The sequence below is a fragment of the Malurus melanocephalus genome, unplaced genomic scaffold (assembly GCF_030028575.1).
Source record: "Malurus melanocephalus ecotype Western Australia unplaced genomic scaffold, MMel_1.1 scaffold_138, whole genome shotgun sequence".
Taxonomy (NCBI): domain Eukaryota; kingdom Metazoa; phylum Chordata; class Aves; order Passeriformes; family Maluridae; genus Malurus; species Malurus melanocephalus.
Genome location: NW_026623370.1, coordinates 1,253,331 through 1,276,463, shown reverse-complemented (window position 1 = coordinate 1,276,463; position 23,133 = coordinate 1,253,331).

Sequence of the window (23,133 nt, the reverse complement as noted above, 5' to 3'; positions counted from 1 at the left end):
GATGAAGTGTGATGAGAGAATAATCCATTTGCTTCTGCTAAAATATGCCTAACGGAGCAAAAGGGAAATGGGCTATTCTAAAGATAGGGAAATAACCTAGCAAAAGAAAGATGGTTTCATAAATACTATTGCTGAGGAAGCAGAAACTGTATTATTAAAAGAATTATTCTTTTGACCTCTAAATAATTCCAAGTCTATAAAAGGCAGAATTTTGTCAATAAATGAGTGTCATTAAGACAGATCCATACYGAAAAAAAGATCGTAAATCAAAAGGAGGAGGGCTGCTGTATTACAGCRCAGCTACAAATTGCTGTTCTGCTCATTTCTGCATTGTTAGCAACCTGCTGATAAATATGAAATGGGCACAAAATGTCTGTAGCTATTTCATCAGCAAAATGGTCCAGCTTTTGAAAATAGATGGAGCAGGTGGCGTTAGCTGAACATAGGCCTGGAAGAAAAGAGAGTTTAGGTCTCATCTTCGATGAAGGTCCCCACAGAACACTGAATTATTTTCATTGAACTTATTTTCATTGCACCTTGCTTCTAGGAGAACTCCAGTGAGGGCTCATTAGAGTGAGGTGGGAAAGCCTGGTGGTGGTGATATCCTTTAAATGTTGCACCTGACTAACTCCAGGATTTCCAGGGACAGCCTGGGTGCTTAGGGGCAGCATTAGAATGTTTGGGCATAAGCCACTAAGTGGAAAAAAAGGAAAAAATATATTAAACCTCACACTGCTTCAAGGCTCTTGAGTATTTTCCAGAGTTTAAAAAACAAGACAGGAGGTGGGGRACTAACCTAGTTAACACCCTCAGACTGCTACTCTTACCTTATCTAACATCTATTGAACAATATATGACATAACATGCCATCTCAGTGGGTAAAAGAAAATAATTTTGCTAAGAGAAAGTGGGAGAGAAGACAGGAAAATGGTATGCAAAGCTCATGGAATAGGAAGGAAGGAGGGAGTCTAGAAAACCTCTGATACGTGATTGAATTCCAGTGTCCCTGAAGCCTAGGCTCAGGGACACACTGAGGGCACACGTGCTTACAGCAGGCATTTTCCACAGTAACACTGCAGTTAATGAGGCTCTGGCTAGTCCTGGGTGATGCTCTGGGCCCCCTGGCCTGAGCACCCTGAGCTCTACTCTGTCCCAGTTCTCCTGMTGGCCCTGTGTGGGAGAGGTGGCCCAATGACACCTGCATGGGGCAGGGTGGAGGGGGAAGGGACAGTGCTGTGTTCATGGGCAGATGGTAAGGGAAGAGGAGAGGATGAGGGCACAAAGGGACATGTGATGCCAGGCCTGGAGGTCACAGTGGGGAGGGGTTGAGAGGCTCTGAAGTGGCAGGGGGCAGGGACAGAAAAAAAACATGCCCTAAGGAGAGCTAACGTACTTTGTCTTGCAAAGAGCTTGGCCTAGAGAAAAGAAYGGCTTTCTCCCATCCTGCCAGCCTGCCAGATAACATTTGTCCAATGATTTGGGACCAGAGCACAGCAGCAAGATAAAGATGATATCATCTTCCATTATTAAATCCTGATGGAGGATTTCTTAAACGCAGTCCTTTCAGACGAATGTGTTATTTTTTGCCTTGACGTGTGAGATAGTGAAAAAGTAGGACTTTCTCCTCCGAGTTTAGATTGTGGTTTGTCACTGATTAGAGGAAACAGAACTTCTCTGCACTCAGTGGCTCTGAGCCATCTTCATGAGGCTGGTGCAGTAAACACACTCTGACAGTAGGAATTAATGTTATAATCATATCAGGACTGTGAACCATAACTTGTTGATGAAGTTGTGAGAAGTGCACTTACCAGATATAGAATGTATGCAGAGCATTTGATGCATTAAATGTCAGATCCCCACAGCCTACATTCCAGAAATAAAAAAGGATAATTAATTTCCATACATCTTGGCACACTCCATTAGAACAGTGACAGCAGAAGCAAATGCTTTTACAAGTATTTGCTGAAAAACTCGATTGAATTTTGGGAATAAGAACAGCAATTCAGGGTCAGCCTAAAAGTTCATCTCACTCTGTATTTTCTCTCTATAATGGCTAGTGGCAGAAGTTTAAGGAAAGCACGAGAAATGAGGGAGCACAAGGTGATTTTTCTTTGATCTTGTCCTATCTTCCAGYAGTCTGTGGTTCATGGACTTCATGTATTTTCATCACATATTTAAGAGCCCGTGTTGAACCTATTTTTTTATTTGTCTAACCATTTTATTTTTAACCTGGTTTTATTTTTGGTGTCAGTAATGTCTCGGATCAGTGAGTTTCACACTTATGTATACATGTGTGAAAGAGCAATTCCTTGTGTCTCTTTTTAAACCTGCCACCTGATAATTTCCCCAGCTCCCTCCTACTCCTTCCATGGTGATATATTATGAAATTGAATAACAGTCCCTTGTTCACCTTCTCCAGACTGCTTGTTAAGATGCTGAGCTAGTTTATTTCCAAGCTGAAAACTGTACTTCATGTACCATATCCTCTCCTCTGGCTCATCTCAACATGGCCTTTCTGTGGTAAGCAAGGAACAGCTGAAATTCAAATCCATTCCTTCTAAGAGCTGCTTCCATCGGATGGATAGCAGCCATTCCCACTGGTGCCAGCGGTTCCTTTCCTACAACCCCCACCTGAATGGGGTTGTCTTGTTATTACCTGGCAGCACATCTGCCTTTCAGGGCAAGACAYGTCACTTAGGAACTCCTTATCCTTCACTGGAGTTCTTTGGAAGCAGAGRAGGTTTCCTCACCTCTATTTTAGACACTCCTAGAAACTTTTTGGACTCRAGCAAACCCAGAGCAGTACTGGGTAAGCAAGGCACTTATTCTACTTTCTCATTTCAGCTTCTGGAGAATGAATGAAATCAGCCAGCACAACTGTGCTACCCTGCCTCAGGAAAGGACTTTTCTTTTACAGAAATGAAGGAGGAATGCCAAAAAGACTCAGAAACACGGGTAAGATGCAATGAACATCTGAAAACCTGGAAATGTGCCTGGCTCAGGAAATTCCTGAACCATGTACAGTGAATGGAAGAGTGCTCAGGGAAACTCTTGGGGCCTGTTCCTAAACTCTTCTCTAAATGTAAACTTTTGGCCAGTTACAGTACTAGGCTAAATGTATTTTTGATTCAACCTACTGCAGCTGCTTTTACTCTTAAGGCATGGACAGATCAGCTGAGTCATGTGGAGCAATGGGCCATTGCACAGGGGTGAATGCAGCCCTGCTGGGTACAGAGGTGGTAGGGCTAGGGTGGGAGTGAKAGCTTTCCCTCCTCTTGCAAAGCTGTGCCAGCATGGTAAAACACCTGTCTGTGTATGAGATATTCTCTGCTGAGATGTTCACAGAGACAGTTTTTGACCTCAGTGGTCCCCAGCACCCACTGGATTCTTCCCTTCGAGGCTTGAGCAGTTCTTCTGTTGCATTTGTGGACCACCTAAAGGAGAGGGGACTGGCTGAACCTCAGGGTGGTGCTGAAGGACTCACTGCTGATCTGCTTCTGAAGAGTCTTGTGCCATTTTCCTCTTTTCTTGCTTGTATATGTAGGTAAGCCTGTTTGAGTGGGAAAACCTGAAGAACTCACACTAAGGTGCATGAAATCTGTTTTCTCTGATGTAATCAGTTTCAAAAATATCTATTCTCACAGAAAATAGCAATGCCCAAAATGTGGTTAACAATTCTTCCAGAACTTAGTTGAAGACAGGTTTTCAGGAGCAGAGAAACACTCCTTGGGCTCTTCTAACAAATACCTCTGACACCTTTCTGAGTGTTTCTCTCACTGTAGCCTTTATSATTTCAAAACATTTGACAAGCAGCCTCTGGGTCTAAGGCCCATTCAAGTGTTGCTAGATCGTGGCATTCATTATCATTTTACAGACAGAATTAAAATATAAAGCCACAGTCTACTCTTACTGTTCCAGGTTTTGGGTTGTGGAACTGAAAGAATTGCAGCAGGAATCATTTTACTGCATGGGGACAGGTAAGTGTCTTATTTGAATTCAATGACAACAAAAAGTTCTGTGATGAAGACTTTTCACAAGTACTAGCATTGTATTTGTATTTGCATAACTATTAAATTTGTAGCATTACAAAGAAAAAGCATTTAAGAAATAAGCAAGGGAAAAATCTGTGTTTACATGCTGGCCRCTGGGTGTATAGGCAAAAAAGCTAGAAAGGGTGATTATTATTTAGGGTTAGCCTTCTGTCTTTGTTCTGCAAGGGTTAATTACTAGTGACAAAATTAATTGCCGTTATCAGAATTATAAACTGTAGAAAGGTGGTGGAAGTCAGGGGGGAGGAGCAGGAGAGGAGGAGTGAATACTTACATTGGAGTTAAAACTCTCTTTGCAAGTGTTGGTGCTTCAGTGAGTAACCAAACCTCTGAATTTGATCCTGAACTTTGAAGGGTTTTGAACCTGTGTAGGTTTCTGTGAGTGAGCAAATCTACCTGAGGTTGTGTTGTACTGCAAATTACGGTGTAATTACTGCAAAAGAGTGTTCCTCTCTGTGCACATTACAGCTTGAGCAGATGTAACTTTTCAGGCGTGTTTCACTACATAAAACATGGCAAAGCCTGCATCATGCACCTTGTCAGGGGGTTTCCTTGGTGACTGCTGATGGAGGCCTTTGTTCTGATGTCAAAAACCATTGTCCATCTTCTTATCACACCTTTGTGGCACAGATTGAAAGCCACCAACAGGACGAATGGGAAACTTTGCTAGAAGTTTGGCTTAGAAATGTTAGAAATGTTAAATTAACCTGCCTAAAAGTTTCCTTTTAAGTTGTATGTTCTGTAGGAACTTTGTKGGATTACAGAAGTTGAAGCAGCACGTTGCTTTTCTTGACCTTCARACTGTTTTGGAAAGCTACCCTTTCTGTGGATTTACCTTTCTAGTCTTCTATGTTTAGCTAAGGGATATTTTTAAGTATACAGGTAGCTCATTCCTAAACTGTAGACRTATTTGGGGCACTAGAGAAAATGTCAAGTTGTTTGAGATAGAGTATGTATCATTACGAACTCCTCCTTAGACTGGTTGTTAGAGCTGTTTCTTGCCTACTCAGAGAGTAGGCAGAGCTCTGCCAAGATTCAGCTCCAAGACAAATTAACTGGCATTGGGAATGACATTTCCTTTGTGTTCCATTACATCCCTTTTTGTTTATGTACATGGCACCATGGAAGTTGCTAAGGCATCTTTTGTGCCAGAAACGAATATGTGGAGTAGCTCATCCTGGTGTAACTTGCCTGGTGTCAGTGCAGTTGAGCTGGAAATGAGGATGATGAGTTATATTCCTTTCTGCAAGTGATGGAGAAAATATCTCAGCTGTGTGTTGTTCTTGCTGCAGTAGGAAGGGATGGGAGTCACACCCAGGGCTTTGGCTCAGCACTGTGCAGAATTGTCACACAATGCCCACTCTGTGGGTCTCTTATTTTCCTGAAGCCAGGATTATTTGCCATTTGCATCTTTCTGACTCATGGAAGGCGCCTTGCAGCCATTCCTTTGCACCTGGCGCTGGTGCCAGGAGAAAGCCATTCAGGTTGATTTCTTCTTAAATGAACTATTGTGCTTGCTTACCTTGGTAGCAGCTCGTGTCAATAGTGGATTTGAGTAGTGGATTAGAGGGCACAGGGCACATAAAGACTCTCTCTCTCAAATGCCTTCTCAGCAGATGATTGATGAAGTATGAGAGACTGATTGGAAAGCCTATAARCTGACTTTTTCTTTTAGTCCTTGCCTACCTCCCTCTGCTGCCGGCAGTGTTTTCATGCCTTTCTTACTTTCTCACTGAAAGATTATTTATTCATGACCTGCAGTCTTTAGGTTTTTCAGAAACATTTGGSAGAAAGATGAACACCCATAAGGTGCAGCTGTGGGACAAAATCAACCATCAGGAAAGAAGCAYTGAGAGGACTGCGGCAGGATTTCTCTTTGTTTTCTTTCCTTACATTTTTTACTCCTCCCAGCATGCTTGTGCAATAGCTTTCTACATCTAAGGCATCACAAGTTAAATTTGGCTGATGTTTTTYTAACACCCATATGGGACACTGGCACAAGGCCATTTATTGCTCCACGTTCTCATTTCTGTTCTCTGGCCACTGARGGAAATTGCCCTTCATCCAGGCTCTAAGCTGTGAGTTTATAGGTGGATGGCCTCATATTACCCCATGTTCACACGTGGATAAAAATTTCTGAAYGCTTCAGTTTTTGGTCTGAAAGAGTTGATGTGGATAGCCTGATATTAAAACATGCCTAATGATTTTTTGCACAAATACCTGCAGAAAAATATTGAACACCTCTACTCCAAAAAGTTRTCTTTTAGATATTTWAGGCAAAGAAYGGCTGTACTACAAATTAGGAGACTMCRTGAGAAATGAGTGCCTCAGTTGGATTCTGTATGGATCCTTYACCTGGGTTAGGGCAATTCCTGGTAAAAATTCAGGCTGGGCAGAGAATGGACTGAGAGCAGCCCTGAGGAGAAAGMCTTGGAGGTGGTGGGGGATGAGCTCTGTAGAGCACCTCATAATGTGTATTTGCAGCCCAGAAACCAACAGTGTCTTGGGCTTCATCTACGACAGTGTGACCAGCAGGGCCAGGGAGGGGATTCTGCCCCTCTGCTCTGCTCTGCTCTGCTCTGCTCTGCTCTGTGAGACTCCACCTGCAGGGCTGTGTCCAGCTTTGGGGCCATCAGAATGAGAAGGACATGGACCTGTTGGAGCAAGTCCAGATGAGGCCACAAAGATGATCAAAGGGATGGAACATCTCCCTTATGAAGGTGGATTGAGACACTTGGGCTGTTTCAGCTTGGGGAAGAGCAGTCTGCCTTTGGGGAGATGTACAGGGGCCTTCCAGTTCCTAAAGTGGCCTGCAAGAACGCTGCAGAGGACTTTTCACTAGGGCAGGTAGTGATAAGACGGGGTGGAATGGCTTTAAATAGAAAGAGTATAGGTTTGGATTATATTAGGAAGAAACTTGTTACTGTGAGGGTGGCAAAACACTGGAACTRGTTCCCTGGAGAAACTGTGGATGTCCCATCCCTGGAAGTCCTCAGGGTCAGGTTGGATGGRGCTTTGAGCAGCSTGGTCTAGTGAARTTTTCCCTGCCCATAGTGGAGGRGTTGGAACTAAATGRTGTTTAAAGTCCCTCCCAACCCAAACCATTTTATGGTTCTRTGAAACATTGACTTACTTTWGGAAARTCTGAGAAGTGRCAACAAATTCTGCCTCTCCCTYCAGAGCAAGCCCCTCTYACAGATCATGGCCCCGATRGCTCYAGCCAGAAGATGGTGTCTGTATCAGAAACGCTCCACAACATCTTTCTGTGAAAACCACATTACAATGTGGATGATAAAACACCCTACTGTCCCTGGACAGTGCTACAAACAGAGAGAGTGGCTGACTGGCAGAATTTGGCTGTTTTTCCCCCACTCCTGTATACAACATACATTTGCATTTACGATTGCTTTGGACAGAGTTTGTTTATCCATTCAGAAAACATTCCTCTGTTGTAGACACACCTTCACGCTGCTATTTTCCATTTCCTGGAAAAATGGAAGGCTGTCTGAGCTCATGGGAATCCACGAGTCCCACCAGCACTGGCTTCTACCTTGGAGTACTCAACCTGTTGCTGTTGACGCTCTGCATATGTTGATCCACGTGTATGCTCTGCGTGATCAACTACACAGCTTCACTCTCTCTTAGGAGGATTTTTTTTACTAATTAACTCATTTATAGTCTAAGTAGTCCCAAGCCTACAGTGAAGACATTTCACCATTAGAATATTTCTAAAAACACTTTTTTCAATTATTAGGGATATTTAACTTTATTTGAACAGCTGTAGAATTGACATGACTGGGGTTCAAAAGCGTGTATTTGGCATAAAGTCATCCTTCCTTTAAYTGCAAATTAGTGTAAATCTAGCCTTCATAAAGCCACGAAGCAAGATGTCAAAGACTATTACACTGTGATGTGTTAGACTGGTGCACGAAACATTCGGTAAAGGCTCATCTCAATTATAGCGGGGCAATAGACAGCTTGTGTTTTTTTTAAATGGCTGGAAGGGGAGTTGGGGATGGCAATTAGTACCCTATTCCCTATCTTCCTATAGCATGGTCCAAATAACTTGTCTCGCTGTTGGAAAATATATGTGCTTGTTTGCTCTGATGCAAACAACTTAAAGAACAAAGCCATGGAATGGCTTGAAAAGTAAATGAAACTGAGAGTGGGGGATGAATACAGACAAACAAGCGAGCTTGTGGCTGCATTTATATATGTCCCATGTCCACTTTGTGTTACTATTGCCCTGAAAGAAATATCAAAGTGCTTTATGAACGTGAACAGTGCTACCTAGCTATGTCATCGTTTTTATCTGGAAAWCCTTTGCCATAATGCTGAGCTTAAATCAGGCCAACTAGATGTTTACCACCTTTAAAAACCTGGTGGAGGTGAGATGGATGAAAAGGGGTGAGGGCTGGAGGCCATGTTGTGTTAAAGATTTATTAACTCAAAGACCTGGCAGACATTTCAGATTTTTTTTTCTGATTTGATGAAGCTCTGTATTTGGTCTTTCAGAACATATGTTTTTTTCTCAACAAAGCTTGGACAGTTTAGAGTTACAAAATAGTGCATCCCTTTTCCTTATTAAGTACAATATTTTGTATAACATTTTCATAAAAGCTGKAGAATTTATAGGCCTCTTCCACACCTGGTTGAAGATGGTGTGTTTATTTAAAGAATTAACATCATCCTTTTGTCTATGTGATGCGGAAATTTAATTGAAAATTTTAAGTCTGAATACTTCTAATTCTTACCTTCATAATCAACTTGCAGGTYTCCATGTTAACTTGCCTGACTAAAATAATTTTTCCAAGTAGTTAAAGGTAGGCCTGCTTGAATTGTTTTTTAAACTTTTCCCAGATATGCTTTATTTCAAAACAAGAGGGAAATTTCTCTAGACTGAAAYTACCCCCTGTTTTTTATTAAACCCCCTTCAAAAATTGCAAATTTCAACAAAAACCCTCTTTCTGCACCCCATTAAAAACGTTCCTTTTGAATTTTTCTGTGCAAAAGCATGTTTTTTATTTGCAAGTCAGCTTTACTTCAAAGGCTTTAGGAAAATATCTCAGAAGCTACGGTTCTCTGTGTTGGTCAGCAGATTTGCACAACAGGGGCTTTGCCCACCTGGGGGGAAGATTTTTCTTCTTTAGTCCTATCAAGAACATTAGAAACTCATTATTTTTTCCCCCTAAAAACTGTGTGTGTGTGTAGGTGTGAGAGAAAAAGACCAATTGAATGTCAGAGACTGGGTCAGGCTATGTGAAGTCAGAAAATCACACCCCCAAAAGGCAGAAGGATGTGGAGGATGGAAGGCAGGAGCTGTGCCAAAGGGAAGCATGCAGCTGTGTTCCACCTGCACTTACCCCTGGATGCCTTCCCAAGGGAAGAGCTCTTCCACCYCTTTCTTCAGCTCCTTGCCTTAGCTCCCATTTCCAGACACAGTGTCCTCAGAGTGCTGTGAAACCAGGGAGGAAAATGGTAAGTGAAGAACACTTAATGCTTCTAAATTACTTTCGCTACTCTATTGTTAACTTGGCAACAAAAGGAGTTTGGAATAGATCCTGGAGTTTTTAATTGCTTGAGGCAATCACCTTGGTTATTAAGACACTGGAGAGGATTTGGCTGAGGGAATTGTACAGCAGTGAGGTGATGCAAATCCATCACTGTAGATGAGAAATAATTCTTGTGTATAAAGCATTCATTGCTCTCCTTTGGGTGCCACTACCAAAGTCATCACCATAAACTCAGTGGACACAGGGTAATCTTTCTGACCTGTTGCTGCTTGTTACAAAGCAGTGTAGGAGGGCAAACAAAATCACACCGTGATAGAAGATATGCCCTTAAGGACTGGCGCTCTGGAGGAAGGGAAATTAGCAACTGATTAATGAACTGACAGAGTACCTGTCAATAAGGGAAACAAGACTCAGCTGTCTACATATATCCCATTTCTGAAAGTGTGAGCAATTTTACTGATACCTCTGTGAATAAGWTAGAATCTGGTCTTGTGTTACAGAGCTTGTACAGCTGTAGAATGCATTTAGAGCAAAATCTCTCTAAGAGGCTTGACAAGAGGGAGAAGACACTTCAAGGACTGCCTTAGACAGAGGACAATGCTAGACATGTTGTTTGAGAGGTATWACATAAGCCATAAAAATAAATGGATAAATACATTTACAGAGAGGCATCCTAAGCATTATCATTTTTAAGTGTCTGCCACTTGGCAAGCTATTGATCTCTATTTTCTTTTCCTTTTGTGAAAAGTGTGGATACTCATCTCAGTTTTCACTTGCTGTAAAGTGGAGTTGTTCTGTGAAAGCCAGAGGCTCTCAAGCAATTTACAACAGCTGAGGAACTATTTTAAATAAGAACACAACCTCACAGTACCTCTCAGGGCAAGAATAAAAACTGTCAGCAGTTTCCACCTCTTCCTGCAAGGGCTGTGAGTGTGTGAAATATGCTGGAGTGTTGGTGACCCTGACCCACACCTCCTTTGGCTAGTCTGGATGTGAGCTGGATGAGGTCTTCCAGCTTTTTGACTTTTCCAATGCCCCAGGTGTTTCACAAGGGACATCTCAGTAAATGAGATTATCCCAAGGCTATAGTGCAACCAGGAGAGCCCTGCCCTGTGTGGTCTGTGAACCAGTGAACCMGGCACACTTCACATGAAAGTCGGTTGTGAAGTAGTTTTAGTTGAGAATTACAAGGGCATTGCCAAGACATGCAGGGATGCAGTTAGAAAAGCAAAAGCTCTTCTTCACTTGAACTCGGCCAGAGGTGTCAAAACCTACAAGAATGAGTTCTTAAGCTACGTAAACAAGAAGAAGCAGAAGGGAAATACTGGCCTGCTGTCAAACAGAAGTGAATTAGTTCCCAACAATGCTGAAAAGGTAGAGGTTCTCAATATTTTCTCTGTCTTTGGCTTTACCAGTGCTWTTGTTTTGATAATAAAAGGTTGATGCAAATGCAGATGCACAATCAGTGAAAGAAGAGTTGGTGTGCAAACAGGAGCTTGACCCCCACAAGTTGATGGACCCTGACCTTATCCATCCAAGGCTGTTATCCAACCAGTGAGTTGGTTGATATCGTTACGAGGCCACTCTTCATAATCGTTGAGAAATCTGGAGACTGGGGGATGCCACAGAAGACTGGAAGAAGGCTGATGTCACCCCCGTCTCCAAGACAGTCATAAAGAAGATTCCAGGCTTTTATAGGTCCATCAGTTTTACCTGAGTCCCTGGGAAAGTTATGGAATGAATCACAAATCACAGAATCATTAGGGTTGGAAGGCACCTCTGGAAATTATCCAGTCCAATCCCCCAGCCAAAGTAGGGTCACGTAGAGCAGGCTACACAGGAATGTGTCCAGGTGGGTTTGGAATGGCTCCAGAGAGGAAGATTCCACAATGTCCCTGGGCATCCTGTTCCAGTGCTCTGCTGCCCTCAATGTAAAGATGTTTTAGTTTATGGCTGTTGCTCCTCGTGCTGTCACTGGGCACCATCAAAAAGAGTTTGTCACCATCCTCATGACACCCACCTTTGAGATGTTTATGTACATTGATGAGATCCCCTCTCAGTCTTTTATCTGACTGAATACATCAGTCAGATAAACATCCCCAGTTCTCTCAGTCTCATCTCATTACAGAGATGCTCCAGACCGCAAATCATCTGTGTGGCCTCCACTGGACTCTCCAGTAGCTCCTTGTCCTTCTTGTGCTGAGGAGCCCAGAACTGGACACAGCACTGCGGATGTGGCCTCACTAGGGCCGAGTAGAGGGTCAGGGGGTCAGGATGACCTCCCTCCACCTGCTGGCCACATTCCCCTGTACACCCCAGGATCCCATTGGCCCTCCTGGCCACAAGGACACTGCTGGCTCATGGCCAACTTGTCACCCACCAGGACTCCCAGGTCCTTCTCCCCAGAKCTGCTCTCCAGCAGGTCAGACCCAGCCTGTGCTGGTGCTTGGGGTTGTTTCTCCCCCAGTGCAGGACCCTGCACTTGYYCTCATTGAACCTCACCAGGTTTCTCTCTGCCCAGTTCTCCAGGCTCTAAATGGCAGCTCTGCCTTCAGGTCTATCAGCCACTCCCCCAGTTKTGTATCCTCAGCAAACTTGCTCAGGGCACTTCTATCCCTTTGTCCAGGTTGTTGATAAAGYGATGRAAAAGGCTGGACCCAGGGCTGATCCCTGGAGAATGACRCTGACTCCAGGCTTCCAATGGGATTCAGCTTTGCTGATCATGACCCTYWGAGCTCTGCYATTCAGCCATTCTTGATCCATCTCACTGTCCATTTCAACTAAAAGGTATTTCCTGAGCTTACCTATGGGGATGTTGCAGGAGACAGTATCAAAGCCTTGCTGAAGTTGAGGTAGATAATATCCTCTGCTCTCCCCTTGCCAACCCATCCTGCCATGCCATTGTAGAGGGCTATCAGATTGGTCAAACATGATTTCCCCTTGGTGAATCCATGCTGACTGCTTCTGATTAACTTCTTTTACATGCTTGGTTATGACCTCCAGAAGGATTTGTTCCATCACCTTTTCAGGAGTGGAGGTGAGTCTGACTAGCCAGCAGTTTCCCAGGTCATCTTTCTTGCCCTTTTTGAAGATGCCAGTAATGCTGGCTGTCCTCCAGTGTTCAGGGATCTCTCCTGTTCTCCATGATTTTTCAAAGGTGGTGGASAGTGGCTTAGCAACAAAATCTCCCTCAGTACCCATGGCTGAATTCCATCAGGGCCCATGGATTTATGARTGTTAAATCTGTCTCTTCAATCTCTAACCCTCTACAACCAAGGGGAARYCTTCCTTTCTGCAGTCTTCTTTTCCTCCAAAGGTCTGTAATTTTTGACAGCCGACACAAGCAGTAAAAACTGATGAAAAGAAGACATTTGGTAATTCTGCCTTCTCTGTGTCTTCCCTCACCAGGGCATTCATCTGATTCAGCAGCAGCCTCATATTTTTCAATTTCCCTTTTGCTGTTCATGCAATTGTAGAAGCCTTTCTCGTTGATCAGACCATTTTGTCTCCCAATGGATATCAGGGTGGTTGAAATSCCCCAARAGAACCARGRCCTGTGACCCTGAGGCTACTTCCAGCTGTGCACAGGAAGTCTTATCAACTTCCTCCTGATCAGAAGATCAGACTTACAGTAAACACCCACAATAGCATCACCCATATTAGCCTGTCTCCTAATTCTTAYCTGTAAACTCTCAGCTCACTCACCTGGCCCTGGGTAGAGCTCAAGATATTCCAGATGCTCTCTCGCATAAAGAGCAACTCCACCACCTCCCTTCGCTGACCTTTCCTTTCTAAAAAGGACATTGCCATCCATGACACCATTCCAGCCACGTGAGCTGTCCCACCATGTCTCCGTAATGGCAATGAGATCGTGGCCCTGTGACCACACAGATTTCTCATTCTGTTTATTCTTCATGCTGTGTGTGTTTGTGTTCAAGCACTTCAGAACGGTGATCAAGCAGCTGGATTCTCTAGAAGGGGTCTAAGAGGAAAAATCAAAAACACAATCCATATAGAGGAGAGCCTGACATGTGAAGAAAGGCTGAAAGGCCTGGGTTTGTCCAGCCTTGAGAAAAGAAGGCTTAGAGAGACCATGTCACCATGTTTCAGCATATGAAGGCTACAAAGAAGACAAAGAACCTCTTTTTGTAAAGAGTCACACAGAAAATATGTGAGGTAATAGATTTAAGTAACTTCTGGACATGTTTTGATTAGACACAAGGGAAATATTTTTCACAATGAAAACAATCAGCCCAGGGTGGTAGATTCCCCAGCACTGGATACTTCTGAAATTTGGCTTCACAGGATGCTGAGCTACCTTATCTAGATCGTGTTGCTACCGTCATTTTACCCAGAAAGGCTGAACCAGATAATCCTCGAYGTTCCCTTTCAACCTGGTATTCCATGAATAACAGCAATTTATTTTTAGAAAATTAAGTGTGTGTTCCAGGCAGCAGTCCTGGTGTCCTCAGGACTTAGCTTCCACTTTAATGTGAATAGTCCCAGCTTGAGAGCTCTTGCTTAGAAAAGTCCCTTTTCTGTTGGCAACTTGACATGCACAGGCAACTTTTTGTGCYTTTTTTTAGGGCAAGTGACTTATAAAATGCAATATGCATGAGAAAGGGAGAGAGATGAAAGTGGAATCGTAAAGGAGGAGGTCCTGAAGGCCCCTGTGGTGACGTAGGGGGGAATTTACAAGGTCATATTGAACCTACTTTAAAATGTGCTGATGTAGAGAGGATGATGGGAACTCTTGGAGTCAACTGGGAATTGACTCACTTGTCCCTGCCTGCTGCTGCCTCCGCCTGTGAGTAATATTTGCAGCTCACCTTTTTCTTCTTTAAGCAGCTGGAACRCCTGATGCTGACTCAACTCCAGGGGATGGAAATGTAAGCCAGATTGAAGCCAGAGGTGATCTTGTTTCCATGCATGGGTTTYTATTTTTCATTGTTTGATTAGGATCACAGCCACATCAAAAGAATTGGAGAAAAAAAAAGAAGGCATGGTATTTGCCCTCCATGAAAGGCCTCCGGGAATTCTAGCTCTTACCTGTGGCAGGGGGGAGGTGGTAAAGTTTACAACTGGGTGAGCCRATTCATTTCCTTCCCCCTCAGCTCCCCTCCTTGCCATTCCCACACTTGTCTGAGCTCTTTCTGTAGGGAAAAGATAGGGGAAGGTGACTGCGACAGATGAAAGTGRTGTTAGTTATGTCAGCTGCTGCTGGAAATGGAGCAGAGGAATCCGCCTGCTAAGAAATACAGCCAGAAAATAATCTGTCCCAAAGAGTTACTGCAGTCTCTGCATAGGGCACCTGAAGAAGGTTTTGAAGGACGTCTTTTTTCTTATTACAGTAATATTTTTCAGGTTCACAAGGTGAGCACTGTATATGGGATGCAGCTGGCTACAGTGATTAATGGCTCTTTCTGCTAAGAGTTCCTCTGCAGATCCTTTGGCATTTCATGTAYTCAGCAAAGCTTATTTCCACTTAACTGCAGTCTCTCTTCGTGGCTCAACATCCATTTGGACCCTTATAAAGTATATCTGCATGCTTGTTAATCTCTGCTGTTGGCAAAAGGTCTGCCTATGCAGCATGCTGCTGCTTCCCCTTCCCTTGCCCTGGGCTTAAAGATGATATCTTCTTACTAGCACAGTCTAGCTACATCAGCCTATAAAATCTACTTTTGAAAATTATATATCGAAAGCCATTTCCTCTGAAGCACTTGTTTGTTTTCATCTTAAAAAGAAAGTGGCATTTCCCAATTTGATACCATGCTCTTTAGGTTCCTTAAAAAGATATATTTTCCTCCTACAGATACCTAACATGCTTTGCACAAGGCWGTGAAGTTGCATGGTTTAATATAACAGTATCCTAAATGTGATCCATTGTGCAACAACATCAGTTTGTAAAGGGGAGACAGACAAGCAAGTGCAAGAATCTGCTCTGGAAGCAGAGCCTGCTGCTGAGCAAAGGATGGGGAGAGTTTGTCTGCCATGTGAGCTTTTCTGGCAGTGACTGTTAGAAACCTGCAGAGCCRGATAGGAGAGGCTTTAAAAGCACAAAGGATGTCCTTTATCTATTTTGTCTCTCTTGAATGCTCCTCTTGTAGTGCTTTTTTTCCCTGCTGCTCTGACTGCAGTTCCAGGTGTGAGACCTGGAAGAGGGGCTATTCAGGACATGAGCCTCAAGGTGCCTTTTAGAGAAAAAACAGTTGCTTGAACTGTCAGCACAGGAAAATACCTTGYGGTTGATAGAGAGGGTGATCCTCTCTGGTGGTAGCTGGGTGGTGGAGATGGCAGCTTGGCATCAGTAGAGGCAACTGGGTCAATGCATTGAGTCGGTATGGAGAGTCTCTGTGGCACCACAGTGGCCAAGAGACAATTGAAACAGTCATCCTTTGTATTTACACACCACTCTTATCCCCACCCTGTCGTGGGTTTTTGCTTGCTTAGTGGCACAGGCAGGGGCACAGAAAATTAGAGTTACAGATTTCCTTCCCTTCCTGGGGGCAGCTCTACCACTCCATCGCATAGGAATTATTCTCATTTCCAAATGTCCCTGCTGCCTGCTCTGCAGCTACTGAAAGATGTGCCAAATGCTGCTGTTTGCCATTTTTTACCTTTTTTTGCCAGTATTATTTCAGGGCTCAATTACACTGTTCCATGTGGAGCTCTGCTAATTTGGGATTGACCACAACAACACTGCCCACTCAGGCTGTGTTTTACTTGTAAGTCACTCTCCTTTTCAAAACTCTCTGTGGATGGCTCCAGGCTAACTTCTCTGTCTTGCTCTGCTTCTGACCTGCCATGTAGCTAAATTTGGCTGGTGAGAGATCTGTCTTCTCTTAAATCTATGTCAACCTATGTCATATGCATTCAAACCTCAGCTGAAATATTTCCTCACTTCAGATTCCTAATTCACCACTTCTTCCTTTGGTTATTTTTTATTAGGGTGACTAATATATTTCATCTCTTTCTTCCATCTCTGCTGTCTTCCCAGCCTCATTCTCATACTAATTCAAGTAAAAGTGAGTAATGTAGAGGCAGTGAGCATGGTGGCTGCTTGGAGATGGAAGATGCTGTATTCCAGAAGCATTAGCACATGCTAAACCCAGGCTTGAGATGTAAAGGTACAGCTCTGAACACCTGCAGGCTTTAAGGATGCCTAAAAGCTGAGTTTGGTGTCAGATAGCAATAGTAAAGAAGACAATGCTCAGAATGAGATACAGATTCAGCTCAGATGCAGACTCCTTTGATCTAAGATTTAATTCATAGTTTGTTAGGACTTTAGTGATACTTCAGAGGTCTCTCCTGGAAATGACTTTGCCACCATTTGCACTAGCATGTGTGTCTTTTGCACAAACACAGGAGAAGTGCTCCTGTGTTGGATATCTGAGTGACAGGCACCCAGAAGACGGTGACAGAGCTGTCAGATCTGACAAAATTTGTGGCAGAATAGGCAAATCCAACACATCCTTCAAATCACACCTTGAAGACTGCAGTGCCATTGTGTGTGTGGCTGCTGACAGTGGTGCAGCTAGAGAGATGAAGTGGGGAGGAAGGTTTCCTCCCACTACTTTCACTTCTGTACAGAGAAGGCTGAGAGTGAACCAGACAAAATGAGATGTGTTTGCAAACACTTGGCAGACTTTGAAACCAGAGAGTGCCTTTTTATGTGCACACACCTTTTGAGACATGGATGTTGTGTGAAGGGGAAGCATTGCTCATTTGAGCCAGGATAGAAATTTCAGTCCAATGGCTGGAATTCACATAAYTGTCAAGGTAAAGGAGTATGGAGCACAAGCAAAGGGGGCTTCAGGTTAAACCTGGAAGCAAACACCACTAYGTGCTTCAGGCTTTAAATTGTGAGTCATGAATGTTAAAGACTTGAAGGTATCAGCATAGCATGCTATTCATCACAAAACAAACAACATAACTCACTGAGCCCTTCTATAGTGGTCTCCTTCTCCCACRCTTGGCTTCCAGGCAGATGCAGAACTACTTGTGTAAGGAAGAACTCCTGTAGGACAGAGAGACATGAAATGGGCTAATGCTGMAAGCAGATATTATTGCAGAGGTGCTCTGTAATGAATCCACAATTATTCTCCACAGTCATCTCTTGAGAGTGCATTCACTCCCAAGAGTGTATCTGAGAGTCAAGTAAAGAAAGGTGTATTGAGGTGAAAAGGACCCTCACTGTCCATACAGCAGGGAAGCTTCATGCGTGTTGCCTTCTGCAGCACAAAACAAGGATGAGAGGAGCAGAAACAGGTCCCAGCACACATGTGCCTGCACATGCTTCCCAGAATCTTACACCATGAAATCCCCAGGGCTTCCAAGCATGAGGCATGGCTTGCAGAGTCAGCTACATGTGTATATTCTAGGGTAGTCATTCTGTAATCGGGTTAAGCGTTTTCCAGCTGACCCCTCTAGTTTAGCACAGAGCAAGGCAGAACCCTGGTGAGTAATGTAAAAATAAGTGGCAAACACTAGGCTGGGTTAGCTCCTAGGTAGCAAAGATTGCAGCTGGATCCTGCTGGAGTCTCCCATGATTTTCTGCTAATGGGATGGGGGAACTGTGCCATTGTTGGAGTGTGGTAGAAGCCAGGAGGAGCTGTGGGAAATCTGAGGTCAGTGGGGATCAGCAAGAAGCGCTGTAGCCCTCCCACTGCAGTGGCTGTGCTGGCTGTCAGTTCTGCAGGAACACCTGGATCCCTCCCGGAGGTTGACACTGGACACCTGCTCAGGTCCCTGTCTTCTCCGCAGCATCCCTCGTGTTGCGATTTGACAGTCAGCTCCGAAGATAAGGCTGTGTGATTAGTGTGTCTTTTAAACCAAAGTGTATCTTAATCAGTCTGATTTACTGTCTGATTCAGCACATTAGCGGCAGCTTCCGAAGCTCCGCGGCGCAATGAATATGCATACATTCAACAGTTGCAATTAGCAGGCAGCCGCTGCCGGGGGAAACGAACTACCCAGGGTCTAATTCCGCCCTTTCCATAGTGACTTCAGTGGGACATTAGCTTAAACACAAGCCCCCGAATCCGCCTTACAAAGCCGTGGTTAATAGGCCCCCGTGTTTTAAAAAACCTATTTAAATAGCAAGGTTTGTGTCAGTTCTAATTTTACCTGAATGAGTTTGCCTATTCCTCGGTGACCCAGGCAGGGAAATTGAAAGTACAGAGCACGTACAGTACAGTACAGTACCTACGTCAGTGTTTGTTTCGGGACTGGTCATTTGGGTAAGCTGTCTCCTCTTGCTGAAAGAAATAGAATTAATTAGCAAACTTCAAGAAAGTAAAAGGGTTAAGCCTTTCCTTTGGGATTCCCAGCAGATAAGTTCAGCATTATGCAATTGTCATGAGAATTTATCAGGCAGAAGCTACTGGAGTAACTAGGAAAAATATGCGCAATTAAAATTATATTTCTGTACTTGTCCTTCAGCTTAACCCCTTGGTGGACCATAAGCTGAAATGTTTGTGGTTTGTTTTTTATTTCCCAGAAGCTTTTCAGACAGCCTAATACAAAATTGAAGCTATGATTGGTATATTTAAGCCTTGGGTTTAAGTTCTGCTCACAGCCGACACAGTGATTTGCAAAGAAACACTTTCACACAGTTATTTCATAAAAAACCCCATTTATATTTAATATAAATCTGTCAAACATTCAAAACCATATGTGAAGTAATTTAAAATGCTTACAGAGTCGTAGAACATTGTGCTTTATTGCGTTCAGAAGCAGAAAGCAAGGGCAAGACCTGCGGCAATAGAAATCTGAGCTCAAGCTTATCCAAAGCTGAAAGAGATAAAGGGATCCAGTTGCTCTGTACACACAGGGGAGGGAAGTGAGCTGCACCCCTCCATGGCTCTGCTTCCTCTCTGCATGTGGCTTTTCCTCTCCTGTTCCGCCCACACCAGCCTCATCCTCTGAAGCTGCGCGTGGATTTGGGCTGTTGAGATTTGGAGAGGCTGCTGACCTCTCGGCTAATGAATGTCTGTCCCTGCATCAAAATCATGTTTCTGTTTCTTCTGGTGCTTGTCCTGAACAGAAGCTGATAGGCATGGACCAAGTAATAAGCTCTTTGCAGAGCGTGGGACCAGCTTCTTTTCCTTTCCTTGGAGAGATACTTGGTGTTCCAGGAAAAAGGGAAAATGTCATCTTCACAGTATGCTAAGGCATCTCAAGATAGCCAAGGAAAAAAGAGGAAGTAGTGCAAGTGCTGCCTCACCAAAATATTTTATTCTATTTACCTCCAGACCTTCCAGCAATATTCCACATTATCATCAAATMTGGCCTGTGAAAATTCAAGAAGACAGGTTTAACTTTTGCAAAGCTAAGTAGTAACAGGGAGACAAGATCAGGCTTACAATGACAGGATATTTTCTACTTAACTATGGTGGTATTAGGCTCTTTCTATATGTGCTGACTCTGCAGAGTCATTGTTTGCATTTATTAATTTTAATAAAAGGCAATAGCTTCATCTSCTCACAAATCACTAAAAAATTGTTGCATTCATAGAATCATTTGGGTTGGAAGGCACTTTTAAAAGTCATCTAGCACAACCACTCTGCAATGACCTGGGGAATCTTCGACTAGAACTGGCTGCTCAGAGCTGCATCCTACCTGACCCTGAATGTTTCCAAGGCTGGGGTATCTACCATCCCTCTGAGCCACCTGTGCTAGTGTCTCAATAACCTTAATTGTCATAATCTAAATCAACCCTCTTTTACTTTAAAACCATTGCTCCTTGTCCCATCCCAAGTTTGGTCCCATCTTTCTTGCAGGGTGCTCTGTGGTCTCTCCAGAGCTTTCTCTCCTCCAGACCRGATACAACCAGCTCTCTCAGCCTGTCTTCATAGAAGAGTTATTCTATCCCTCCAATTTTGTGTCATATTTCTGAGAAATGAATAGAGTTGGTGGGAATTTGCCTGTGTGTCATGTGGAAGTGAGAACGGGACAGGAACTCCAGGGACAATCCTGATGCCCTCTGTAGTCATCAGTGCTCTTTCCGTGGGGATGCACAAGGGGTGGGGAGCAACCAGCTCACTCTCTGTTGGGTTTCCCCTTTAGTGATGTGTATGAGGCATTGCTGCATCACAGGTAAGTTCACCTTTTCATGAACTCAAGTCATGTCCCACACCAAAAAAGAGGAGACGAAAAATTGCCAGTGRAAAAAAATCAGGGTCCAAATGGACTGACAAGCCACGTTGGAAGGRGAAGGAATAGAGTGCTGAAATGCTTGATCACTTGAGGATTGCACTCCAAAATTCTGACCTGGCACATCACTAATTATTTTACTTTTATCTCTATTCTCACAATGCTGTCTATTCAGTCTACTTGTGTCCAGATGTTGGTAGGACAGTAGAAGGAGGAATTTCTTTTCCCTGGTTCAAGATACTGGCTTACTTATAGATTAAAGAAATATGGTTTGTGGAAAGGAATATATTGTAAGAAATATACTGAATTCATTCCTGAAGGGCAGAGGGAGAGAGGGGAAAAAAGGTGGCTAGTGAACACAGCTTAAGAAGGAGAGTTATTTGGCAGATACAGACTCTCGGTCAATTTGTGCTCTCAAGTAGATGCTGGGATGTCAACTAGAGGGGAGAGAGAGAAATGAAGGGAATTTAGCTTCATGATTGTGCATAAAAATAACATTAAAKCTGTCCTATAACCCTCTCCCATCCATCTCCTCCAAAATGTAAGTCTGAGTGGTTTGCAAAATCCTTTCAAATGAGCCTAGCCCGGTTCAAACGCTGGGAAGTGCATTGTGACAGGCTCTCAGCAGCAGCAGGCGCCGCATGGAACTGCTGCTGCTCTGTGTGTATGTGCCGTGCATGCATATGCTCAGCAATGAAACATGTGCATGGTGAGGGAATGAAAAGCAGCCCATGAGCTGCTCCCTTCCTGGCTGCTCTGTGTGAGCCCAGTGGATTTATGCCTATCATGTGCACATACATCATGAGTGTGAGAAACAATCAGCTGGAGCAKTTGAAGGCTGTTTTGTGGATTGCCTGCGCGATTCCCTGAGGTGTGCCTCGCTAATTTTGTTCTCCTTTTAGAAAGAATAATTTTCCTTTTTAATTGCTTTGATTGCTCAAAAAAAGAAAACCCAGCACGTATGAAATGCTATTTTTTTCTTAAAAAGCACAATTGCAAGTGAAACATGGGGAGGAGGGGAAATGAACCTCAAAATTAATTGTTTCTCATTCTGATACTCTTTTTGAATGCGGAAAGGGCTGTCTGTGTCTCAAAGGTCTTCTTTACAGTGGCAGAATAGTTCATCCCAGGGTGCCATGTGGTTGTGGAGCCAACCTCCGTGGATGCCCAGGAGAGGGATGGTCCTGGGCAATTACAGAAGTCAGACCCAGTGGGAGTCTTGAGTAGATATTGATGGCTTGCTCYGTCTTCCTCTTCTTTGCAAAGACCCTTCTGGGAATTCACACCACTCTTACTGAATGGAGTGGCTTGCTCCCCCTTCCTACCAAATGAGCAGAGTGAGTGACTCTCTTGTGCTCGTACGGAGTTTCCCCACCATCCTCTGTGGAGACACATTATCCTTATTTTATGGGCAGTAGCAGCAGCAGCAGTAGCGCCACTCTTTCCTGATACAGAACAAGCGACTCCCCTGGGAAAGTCAGTCAGTTTAATCCATTTCATCCTTAAGGAAAACGGGACCCCAGAGGCGGTGCGTGATTTGCCTAGGTTGGTGCAGCAAATCCTCAGTGGCACTCGGAGTCTGCGAGAGCCGAGCTCGTGGATGTTKCCTTTTGGCACCGGTTTGTGCGATCGATCAGCAGGGCCCGACTCACCTCAGCAGAGTAATTGTTACCTAAACCCACATGGCTGGCTGCTCTCTGTGCTCCTGCATGCTCCCTGTGCATACATATTGCCTGATGAATGCACACCCTGTTGAGTGTTATTGCTTTCTTAATGTGCTGCAATTTTCCCCCCAATATTCTAACCGAGAATGATTGTTGCTGTAGAACATCCTCCCTCCGGTTGCYGCAACCCATGTTTATTTACAAGAGCACATTTTACATCAGCTGTCACTCCGCTCTCACTGAAATAGAAGTTTCAAGTTCACAGAACAATATAAGATATAAATTACCTATTATAATTAACTGAATAGCATGAGTGAGCTTTCAAAAACCAGACTTTGCTGTGCCCACATTACACATTGTGCACACACAACAGTTTAAGTAGCTCTGCCCGTCTGTCCACGCTGGGGACTGGGCTTTGCCTCCCCCCTAATCTCAGCCCAGCAGGCAGCACTTTGTGTCACAGTCCCAGCAAGTCCCAGGTTACACAGGCACGTGACAGCTTGCCCAGCTTATCCATCCTTCATTGTCATCTGGCACCATCCTCTTTGGACCCCACGGGCAGGCTCAGGAGGGGAGGAGGACAAGAGGGAAATGTCATTTTCTTTGAGAAGCAGTGTTATTTCCCAGCCTGTACAGCTTTGTGGAGAAATCCTGTCTGACCTGAGATTTGTCTRCTAGCCCTCTCTACACAGTTCAAGTAGCTGAGAGACTTTGCTCTTCTTCTAGAGGGATGGGGTAATTTTTGTTGGAGTC